At 33.8% G+C, this 11,457-nt stretch overlaps 1 long non-coding RNA gene across 1 annotated transcript; it reads left to right on the top strand.

Annotated features, from left to right (window-relative positions):
- The first annotated feature begins 262 nt into the window (after positions 1-262).
- Positions 263-8,206, top strand: LOC132643600 (uncharacterized). Its single transcript, XR_009583673.1, has 2 exons — positions 263-866; positions 7,939-8,206. It is a non-coding gene; the product is annotated as an uncharacterized LOC132643600 (long non-coding RNA).
- The last annotated feature ends 3,251 nt before the right edge of the window (positions 8,207-11,457 follow it).

Here is an 11,457-nt window from a genome sequence, read left to right as displayed (position 1 = left end):
TAGTTAATTACGAGTTATTAGTTTTAAACATTTACAATTAGTCATCATTTAGCGTTCTACTCCGTCAAAGTCGAGGGATTTTAATTAATCAAGTAATAAGCAGTTTATTTTGGGTGAAATAAGTGTCGAAATAGAGTTTAATTATATTTTGGGGAATATAGCTTGGTTTTAATTAAAATAATTTGAGACAAATAAAAATATTTTTATTTTACATTTGTGGTATTTAATAGTTTCTTAAAATATCGTATATATACCACATATATACGCATGTATATACTGATCATATGCGTTGCGTATACAAAATTTGGGCCATATCCTTATTATTGTCCGGGTCCAGCCCAAAAGGGACTGACCTGGCCCAAAATCTTTTCCTTTACAATCAACAAAAAAACGACCCCTTCATTTGGTTTTCAAAAAAAAAAAAAAAAACCAACGGGCAAAACCCTACCACTAGGCACAAACGTGCACCTCCAGCTAGTTGTCAGCGGTAGCATGTCCTTTTCTTTTCAAAAATTGCAATGGATTGTAGCTGGCTTGTCTTGTAAGTTTTGGGGATTTTGAATTTCAATTTTAAATTGGCATGTTTCATTCAGGTTCTATAAATAGAAACCCCTTGCTCTTCATTTTGAAAAAAAAAAAAAAAGAGGAACAGAAAAGTCCTAAGGCCGAATTTCTGGTCTTTGCATCTCAAAGGGGTTTTTTTTACACCTCTTAAGGGCAAGAACACTCAGAAACCCGGCTAAGCCGTTGAGTTTCGAGGACGTTCTCGCTCGAATATAATTTTTTGGAAGTGGTTTCCGTTCGTCGGAAATCGATTCGGGTGAAAGGTATTTCATCGTCAACCCCCATCGCTGCTCGATAAAAAGGTAATTCTCCTTCCTCGTCTTAGTTTCATTTCTAGCTCTGTGTATTTAGATTCTGTAATCAGGTTAGTATAGTTTAAATTTTTTTTGTTAAGTTACTGATTTCGTACTGATTTCGTAACGTAATTCCCCTCCATGTTTAGTTCTGCTTTACTCATTCGAATTTGGCATAAATTAGTTTGATTTTGCGGGTCATGCTTTTAAACTATTCACAGTACTTTTGGCATTCCTTATCTATTTGCAATGGCGTAGTTCGATTAGAGTTGTTCATGAAGGATTCTTGGAAAAATTCTGCGTTGTCCTTTATTTGTTCTTTGTCTGGATATTTAAAATGAGTTTAAGGTGATGCAGATTGATTAAGATTAGTTGACAAGGGCCTTATCTGGTCCTATTTTCCTGTCATTTGTTTGTGAAGCTACGAAATATGTTAAATGTTTATGCAGGAATAAGAATCCACTCGAGTCCTTTTTTCTGAAGAATATAAGTTCATAAGCTAGTTTAGTTCATTGATTGAGAAAAGGATAATTTCATTGACTTGTTGAATTTCTGTTTATCTTCCAAAATACTTATTGTCTCAAACTTTAAAATGGTATTTGAAATAGTTCTGTCCTTTCCATATTGAACTAGATAAGAGGTTGTTTGTTTCTACTGTTTAGGCAAGAGTGTATTCCTCCCTGTGATTAATGTTCGAGTAGTTCAAACCTGAATAATTTTGTTCACTATTCAGTCGCTTTTCGATATCTAACAAGTTGGTTTGTAATTTCTTTTGGAATATTTTTAAATTGAAATGTTGGTATGATAAGTAGTCAGCTTTGATTCTGCATAATATAAGAATTTTCTACCCTGATGGTTTAAGTGCCTAGTTTCATTTTTGTTTTTTGAATATTGACATTCCTCCTTTCCTAAAACAAGTTGTAAGTACAAAGATCTTTTTTTTTTAAAATGTTTTAAGTATTCGCATGTTTTCAAATTGGTTTTAAGGGGACTGGACATCCTCACAATTGACAAATTATTTATTGCTTATGTATTCTATCCCTACGAAAATGAGCATTTCCTTGTAATTTAAAGACCTCAATCCTGGGAAATCATCTCTGACTTTGTATTAAAACTGGTTTTCAAATGACTAAATGAACCCTCTATTTTGTTTCTCACTTTATCTTATTTCATGAATGCATTGTGTGTATTGCGAGATAAAGGAATAATTGCCTTTTTCATGAAATAAGAAGTATGAGCTTTTCTTATTTGATTTAACATGCCTCTGTTTTGAGCTTCACTTGGCGTCGTCTTTATCATTTTAGGTTCATTAAATCAAATATTTGTCTGGCTTTTTTTTTTTTTTAATTTCTGCAAAGAATGTTCGAAAACTGCTTCAGACTCATGATGTGAGATTTTTGAGTATGTATGCTAGTGTACCCTTTGTCCTAAAAGGAGTCACTAATCTATTTTCAGTAGTTCAAAACTTGTAATCTCTCATGACTCAAGCTTGCTCTTTATTAGTTTCTTGTTTGAACCCTTAGTCTGGTGTTTATGATCTGTCTCGGAGTTCCCTTTTAAGTTATGTTGTGTCTAGTTGTGGAATCTTCTTCACTTTTTGGAAATTACATCAAGAGGTTGTTTGATTTGGTATCATCATTCCTTGGCCATTACATTAGGAGACTAGTATATCAAATTTAGAAAAGGGGAAGGTGAACTTATGGTGGAAGGTCCACTAATTCAAGTAATATATGGTCAAGTGATTTTTCTCAAGTTTTAATTAATGGAGAGGTGAAGTCTGCTTGAAAAATGTTGGAATGGTTATGTGAAATTTCTTGGTTATTTGATCATGACATACATAACCCATGTTTAACATGAAGTTGTATCTTAATAGTTGCTTTTTTCACTCTAAGTTCCCAGATTCACTTTCAAAAGGTTAAGATATTAAAAGTTTTCAAAGTGAAATGCTTAATACTTTATTTTGTTACTAACTTTTAAAGCCACTTTGCATGATTTGGGGAGTTTCAAACCTCAAATGATACCTCATATCTGAGGAAGACACGCTGCTTGTTTGATGTGCTTTGCTGAGTTTTGCTTGAGGCTAAAGATGCCACATTTAGAGTCATTAGCTACTGCATTTAGGGCACTGCTCTTGCTGCATTTTGAGCAGGCTACTGCTCAGTGTTGATTATTGAAATGAGCTGCATTCTGAGGCAATTCGAGTGCTGCTGAGTTTCTGCTGCAATTTGGGGCCATTTGTTGCTTCATTTTTGGCCATTTACACCTCAGTTTGGGACTGATTTAGTGCCAGTATTTTGGTTGAATGTTCACTGCATTTTGGGGCTTGAAAAATGCAATATTTGATTGATTTAGTTGCTGTGCAATGGCTGCACTAAAGGGCTGGGTAGGGGGCGTTCGGTTCTTCGATTCGGTTTTACCAAACTATTTCGTTCGGTTCTTTCGGTTTCGGTTTTTTCAATTCGATTTTTTTGATAATTAGAAGCGATATCATTTACAAATTCATATTCTCAAAAGCAATAAAACATAACTAACTGATAAATTGAAATCAAAATCGAACAAACAAGATACACAAGAACGGAAAATCATAACCATGATATAGGATTACTAGGTGTTATACATACCGTAAGAATAATTAAGAAAACACATAAAGGATATACATTAATTCTAAAGATACATCCTATCCTTTGTAAGGATATTTGATTTTTTCTACTGAAGTGAAAAATTAGGGATACAAAAGCAAAAGAGGGCTTGTTACAATTAGGTTTTTTTTGGGTTTAAACTTAATGGGCATGGTCTATTTTAATTTTTTTGGGTAATGTATTAAATTTCGGTGGGTGTTCGGTTCTTCGGGTCGGTTTTATCAAACTTCGGTTCGGCTATTTCGGTTTCGATTTTTTGAAGGTGGACACAGTTTTTTGAAGTTCGGTTCAGTTCGATTCGGTTTTTCGGTTTTATCATTGCACAAAAGTTGATTATTTCTGAATACCTTTCAATAAGTATATTTTATAATTCGACAATCTTAAAAGAAGAAAGAAAAGAAATATTTGGGCTAAGCCTAACTTTGTGAATTCAAATAAGTGGAAGGGAAAATAATTCTGAGGATAGGGTTGACTGAAGAGATAAAATGTGGATAATGTATGAATATATATTTTCTTACATACAAATATGACATTAGTTTTAGACGGGGTACACCCGGTATACTATCCTTATAAATAATAAAGGACTATTATTTTTACCCGGACATTTTAAATCCAAACTCAAAGTACCCTTACTTAAAGGGAATTTGTTTAACTCTTTTAAAATCAAAATGATATGCCATGACAGTATTTTTACATAATTGAAGCTCGAATATCAACCGTATTCTACGGATCCATATATATTTTCTTATATACAAATATGGCATTAGTTTTAGACGGGGTACACCCGGTATACTATCCTTATAAATAATAAAGGACTATTATTTTTACCCGGACATTTTAAATCCAAACTCAAAGTACCCTTACTTAAAGGGAATTTGTTTAACTCTTTTAAAACCAAAATGATATGCCATGACAGTATTTTTACATAATTGAAGCTCGAATATCAACCGTATTCTACGGATCCTTAATATTGGGGTGCCTAACACCTTCCCTGGGGGGATAGTACACATTGAAGCTCGAAGGTTAACTGTATTCTACGGATCCTTAATATTGGGGTGCCTAACACCTTCCCCGGGGATCACCAGAACCCTTATCTAGAACTCTGGATTATGAAGGTTTTTTCACGGCGTTTGAATAAACCCTTCATCACTAGTTTTCCTAATTTCCTAAAAATTAGGCGGCGACTCTTTTTCAAAACAAGTCCAAAAGAGCGTCAGCGAGTTCGTAGTCCTTTTTGCGCCTTAAACCCGCGCGAAAAAGCGAACCGTTACAATCATCATTAAGTTATTTTTTTGGATTCGATATGAATTCCATAATTCAGTCGGAGGTTACCGACCTTATGTCACTCTGAAAGGCCCAATGTCCATTGACTCTTCATGCCTATAGTCGGCCGAGCAGGCACGTAGATGTGCGCGCACTGCAGTGGGGCATGCTATGATGATACCCCGGACGTGGGATGCTCCAAACGCGGGACGATGATAATATGATGACACGATGATGATACTACTATATACTTGCATATGATTTTTAAACTTATGCATTGCATATTGCACGACCTCGGATGGCTCAGGTTATTTCTATCCTCTATATTATGTCTCATCTCATTGATAGCTTAAAAATATGCTCTTTCTTGGTTAGAGTTAAATATTTGTTTTCTTTTTATTTTTAGTTAGTTTATAATTATAACTTTGAATTTATTTTCTTATTTAGATAACTAGCATTAGGTTTAATTTTAGTTGATGGTTAATCACAAGTTTGTGTGCGTTAGACACTCTAATCTTATCACTTTATCACTTGTACGGCCGCGTCTACTTGCATGTCATTTGAGAGCAACTGTGACGATGTATTTAATATAAGAGATCTTAATTCCTTGAAGATATAAACGTTTTAGCAGCAAGGCCTGAGGTTGGTCAGCCGCAGCTTATTCATCAAAGATAAGTCTTGCCTTATGTAAGTATTGAGTGATAGAATCTCCTTGCTTCAAGTTTTGAATATGAAGGTTCATAATCCTTGTGTTGGACGGGGAATATAAAGCAATTTCAAGAGTATGCCAGACATATTTCTACATGTTCAAACCAATGGCTATGAGAAGGCCCAAGTTCATTTGATCTTGTTATGTCAATTGAGCATAGGTTGGGCTTGGTTGGATACATTAGTACCTTCGCTAGAGATATGAGAGGGTGGACATGGGTTGCCTCTACCGACATAACCATGGAAATTTTGGCCACGAAGAAAGGGCAACAGTTGTGTACGCCAGAATAAATAATTGATACCTATTAATTTGATCAAGATAAAGTAATAGGTATAATTAAGGGTTGCAGGGTGATGAAGAAGAAAGGGAATGATCGAGGATGGAGCAGCGGAAGAAGAAGTCGAACTGACGTTTGATACCATATTAAACAACACAAATCGACACAACTCGAAGTAGGTAAACAACTTAACATTCTGTAAATCTAGGTTAGGTGTGAATGTGTATAATGAGTGTTGATGTGAAATTTGAGCTATATGAATCCTTTCGGGATGGATTTGGCTGAAAGATAGTCGTTTTGAAGTCAAAACAAATAGTGAAGTTCGTAAGAGTTCTTAAATTCGTCTAAGTCTGCTATATAGTCTTGACTTATGCCCAATTTTTGGATAGTTACACTAGGAATCGGAGAAAACTCAAAACATGAAATTTGTAGACCTTTGAAATACCTTGCCATCGATATATGGACCAGCTCAATCGTAGCACTGTGCTAGGAGTTATGTCCTTTCCACCGAAGGCAGGGTTGTTTCCTTTGTTGTGCGATTAGCTGCACCGTTGGGTCTTCCAGCTGCACGACTTTTCCTGACTTTTTTTGGCTAACTTTTTGGAGGAAAAGAACCCTAAGGACCTCTCTCAAACTCTAAGGTAAGTTCTTTCTTAAACCCCAATGATTATTACATCAATTAACACTAGTTCACCCTTCAATCCCTTAGATTCTTGAAATTAAATCAAAGAAAGAGAAATTGAAGGAGACCTTGGAAAATCTTAAAGGTATGATCTTTGATCGTTACTGATGTTATTGAAGGGACTTAGATTAGTCTAGAGTATTAGAAGCGATGAGAATCCATGGGTGATTCTTGGGAGTTTCAAGAATAAGTTTATTTTGGCTTTAAAACCCTAGTTTTCGAAAAGGGTGGGAATTTAAGAGAAATTTGTAAAGTTCTAATCTTACCATCTAAATACTCTGTAGAGTGATTGTTGAACCTCGGAAATTTCATTTGTTAGCGTTTTAGCGGGAATTGAGGTATATCTCGTTTAAAAATCCTTTTTTACTATAAAGGATGTCTAGTTTCCTGATTTATATGTCTACTTTTGAAGACCTTCTTTTGAAGTATGTCTCTTTTCGAACATACTTTTCAACCTCTAAAAATGGTTTGTTAGGCATGGTTTATGTGCGTGAGGAACAAGTCCGCATTAAATTTTATGTGTCTTATACTACATCTATGTATACGTGATTTCCCCTATCAAAGGATGATTTAATTGAATTATAAATCTTTGAAATTTGAAAATGATTTACAGGGATGCTTTAAACTTGTTTTCGAAGGTTTGGATTTGAATATGATTTCTAAATTGATTAATGGCTTGATATACACCCCTACTAACGAGATGATGAACACAATCTATAATGAACAATTCAGCTATCATGATATGATTTGATATTCGGCTTCCATGCCATGATTTGTGATTTGGCAAATACGTCATGATTTCTATTGTTTGTGTTTGGCCTAGCTACTCGGGAGGAAGGGTACGTAGTCACTATGGATCCTAGTGGGGTTTGCCTAGCCATTCGGGAGGAAGAGTGGTCATCGAGGGTCGATAGATAGCCCGGTGTGGTTCATGCCTAGTCATTCGGAAGGAAGAGTGGTCATCGAGGGTTGATAGCACCGGTATGGTCTTTGCCTAGCTATTCGGGAGGAAGGATAGTCGTCGTAGGTTGATAACTCCGATGTGGTGCTTCTATGCAGTTTAGAGAACCTTATATGGTCATTTTTTCGTTATATTGATTTCGTCCCGTATTGACATGTGTCATACTTTGGTTGCCTGTGAGTGGGCTTGTTGATGATCTTGAGTTCATGAGTGAGAAGATTTAACGCGATAAATGGTGTAATAAGTTGAAATTGATATATTCATGTGTTATTGGCTCTTACTGGTGATTTTACGTGGTATTGGCTCTTACTGGTGATTTTACCAAGGTTACTGGCTTACTCTATCTTTGGATATCGAATGGTTTTTGAAAGAACTTTTAAGGTCACAAGAAGGATTTAAGGACTCAAAGTGATTATTTCTTCATCATTGACTTATACTGGATATCATGAGATGTTATCATTTGTTTTGAACTGTTTCTCAATATTGTTTTCAAGTATACCTGAGTACCTAATACTCATGCATACCATTGTTGTTTTTTATGGTATGTTAGGTTACGAAGAAGAGCAGGTTCGTGATACGCATACGTAGTAGGAGAACTTGATGCTTTCTAGACTTATTGGTGAGCCCACGCCCTTGTTCGTGGGACACCTCATCTATTTAGTTTTATTGTTTAAGTTTTCGAGCCGTGTTCCGATGTACGAGACTCTGTATATGTTCTTAGAAGCTCCATAGTTAGACGTTGTGCTATGGGTAGATTGTTGAACTCTCGTATGACTTGTTGGTGCGTTTGCCATGGTTAAGACATTTTATTTCTATTATACTTTCGCTGGTTTTTTTTAAGTATGAGTATGTTTTTAGTTAGCCATAAATGACTGTTTTAACTAAATATTAAAAGACTATTGAAAGAGAATATATAGATGTTTATTTATTTTATAAGGTGCTTCCGGTGTTGTTCGTAGCATCGAATGTCTGGTGCGTCCAGGATGGGTTTTGGGGCGTGACAACAACACACTAATAATTATGATTTAATTTGTAATTGAGTTTGTATCTTTATTCAATATCTACAATATGTGCACGTGCATCGTGTATCTCATATCAATTTTACATAATGTATATCTAAAAATAATTATTAGCATTAATGTATACATATTCCAAAACATTTGATTGAAAATATAAATTAGAAATGAAAATATATAAAAAGTTATAATTGTTGCATATCCTTAATAGCTCATATGAATTAAGTTATAAGTTATACAACCTGACCAACTCGATCTCCGTTACAATTTCCAACTAATATTTTAATTAAAACTGCACATGCCTCATTATTTTTAGTTTTATGTACATATGGAGTATAATTTATTTTAATAATTACTCCCGCACATTAGACATACTTTCTTTTTTGTCTACGTACAACTATTACAAATTTGTGCACGAAAAATCTCTATAAAAACTATATACAAGCCCACGATTGATTATAATCCGCATTTGGCTAATTCTCATATTATAATAGGAATATTTACAGAGCGTAGCTAACATATATATATAAATTACATAGCGTAGCTTATTCCTATGTATACATACCTAATGCACTGAAACCTAAACCCCCACTAAACTGTAGACTCCGACACCGCCTCAACACCGACGAAGCTCCGGCGACGGCGCTGGTTCTGGCCGATGAAGTCCGGCGAATCAAACAATTTTTTTATAGCTGGTTCCGCTGGTCGACGAATCTCCGACGAAGTCCCTCCAATCTCCGCCATCGCCACCACGAAGAGTTCAAAATGCCGACGAGAGCACGCCGGAAAAGAAAAATCTCAGATCTACACCGGAAAAGAAAAAAAAATTCAGATCTACGTCCGAAAAAAAATGTCGTCGTTGTATTCGCCAGAATGTTTTTCCGGTCAGATCTAGAAAAAGTCCAGATTTTCGTTGTATTTGTTGTATATTTACCGTGTGTACAATGTTTTTCGCTTGTATTTGTTGTATACATACCGAAAAATATGGCATATTTGTTAATTTTTTGGTGTATCTATGTTGTATACAATATTTTTCGCTTGTATTTGTTGTATACATACCGGAAAATATGACATATTTGTTAATTTTTTGGTGTATGAATATTTTATACTGTATTTTTCGCCTGTATCTGCTGTATACATACCGGAAAAATATGATGTTTGTGTAATTATTGGTGTATATGTATTCAATTTTTACTCGTTGTATTCATGAATACAACAAGCCAATTTATGAATACAGATAGTCATTTCATGAATACAGTGAAAAAAAACTGTTGTATTCATGAATACAGCTAAAAAAAAAATTGAATACACATGTGCGAGCTGGGCTGATTTGCTACAGACCGTAAATATTGAAACATTAGCTATGCAGCTTGATTAAACCCCAAATGTTTGCTATTTATGTAAAATGCCCTTATAATAATATCAGTATAACTCGTTCACAAACTAAATAAATATGCAGCTATACGTACGTTGTACGCATACATGTATCTAGTATTATACAGACACATAACTAGAACAACAAAGTATAGGTCACACATATATTTTAGGAGCTTTACCTTTTCGAACCTCAAACCTCTTGCAAAACACACACACTTCAACCCTTCGTGGGGTTTTCCTTCAACGGTTTGAATTTACTGTCACTTAAGACTTAAAATTTTAAGAAAAAGGCAAAATCATACAATCATTCAAATCAAAATCTTTAAGTTTCCCCTTAAAATAAGGAAAACAAATTGAGAATGATTTGCATAAATGTACATAATATTACATTTTGCAGGAAACTGGTCTTATTCATTAACTAGTAAACTTGTCCGCGCTTCGCGCGGTTATAAAAGTTAGTTCGTAAAATTTAAAATTTTCTTTTAATAAATTTAGTCAAGATAAAAGATATAAAATTGTCATATGCGCGCATACAAATTTTAATTATGTAAATTGGATAAACTACTTATATAAACTATCTCCAACACTCCGCGTAAATTCAATTTCACAAAATAAAAATTGAAAATATTTATAATTAATAATATGAAGGAAAAAAATTAAAAGAGTAAAATATGTACCATACTTTAACCATTAAATAATAAACTTTAATAGTAAGAAAAAATTAACTTAATCGTCTATGAAAATAATTGTGTTGTCACTCATCCTAAAAAGTTGTTTATTCCATTATTATTTGCTCTGGATAGTTTATTCACTAATTTTGTTTTTTTAGATTTGTTGCTAATTTTTGGTCATATGTTATATTCTGGTTTACTCCATTTAATAATGTTTTCAATAATCTGGTGGTATCATTCAATAATAGAATGAGTTTTAGTTTTGAAATGGAAGAGGGAAAGAAGAAAAATTAAATAACTACCCAACATGAATAATTTGTTTCCGAAATTGGTGCTTTGCTTCAATGGGTTCAATGTGCTGTTTCCATTTGAGTTTTCTTGTTCTTTATTCTGAGTTCTACGTGCGGAATATTTCACAAACTAAAATCTAACTACTCATGATAGTATATTAAGCTCTCTTCTCCTCGTTTATATAATAGAAAAATATAAAGTGAAAAAGATTATACTCCTCTCAATTAAGCACTATTGTCTACTTGAGTAGATCAATTCCGGAAAGGAATATTTTTCTAGTAATTATAATTTTTTTTCTTCTACTAACATAAAATCCCACTCTCGAGATAAATACTGTGTTACCAAACGAAAAGGAAGAAAAAAAAAAAAAAATCACCGCAATTCTCATGCTTGGACTCATAATCTGTCAAAACCCAAAATAAAAATGAATAAAAAGGGAATAGATCAAGAAGTTAATCATGTCTAATACAGAATATTTTGAGTCTCCAAAAACAACAAGTAAAATCATACATGTAATGTAAAAGATCCCGAGTTATAACCCTTAAAATTGAAGTATATTAGTATCGCAACAGCCGCTAAAAGATTCGAACAAAATAAATAAATAAGTAAAATATCTTGTACAAAATTAATTTTGGTAAATGATAGAAGAAACAGTAGCATATTTAATTACGTTAATTAAATCATAGTTCCCAAAATTTTAATCCTCATCTCAAA

The sequence above is a fragment of the Lycium barbarum genome, chromosome 6 (genome assembly GCF_019175385.1).
Source record: "Lycium barbarum isolate Lr01 chromosome 6, ASM1917538v2, whole genome shotgun sequence".
Classification (NCBI taxonomy): domain Eukaryota; kingdom Viridiplantae; phylum Streptophyta; class Magnoliopsida; order Solanales; family Solanaceae; genus Lycium; species Lycium barbarum.
The sequence above is the reverse complement of the archived record's forward strand: the minus strand, read 5'-3'. Positions and strand labels throughout refer to the sequence as shown.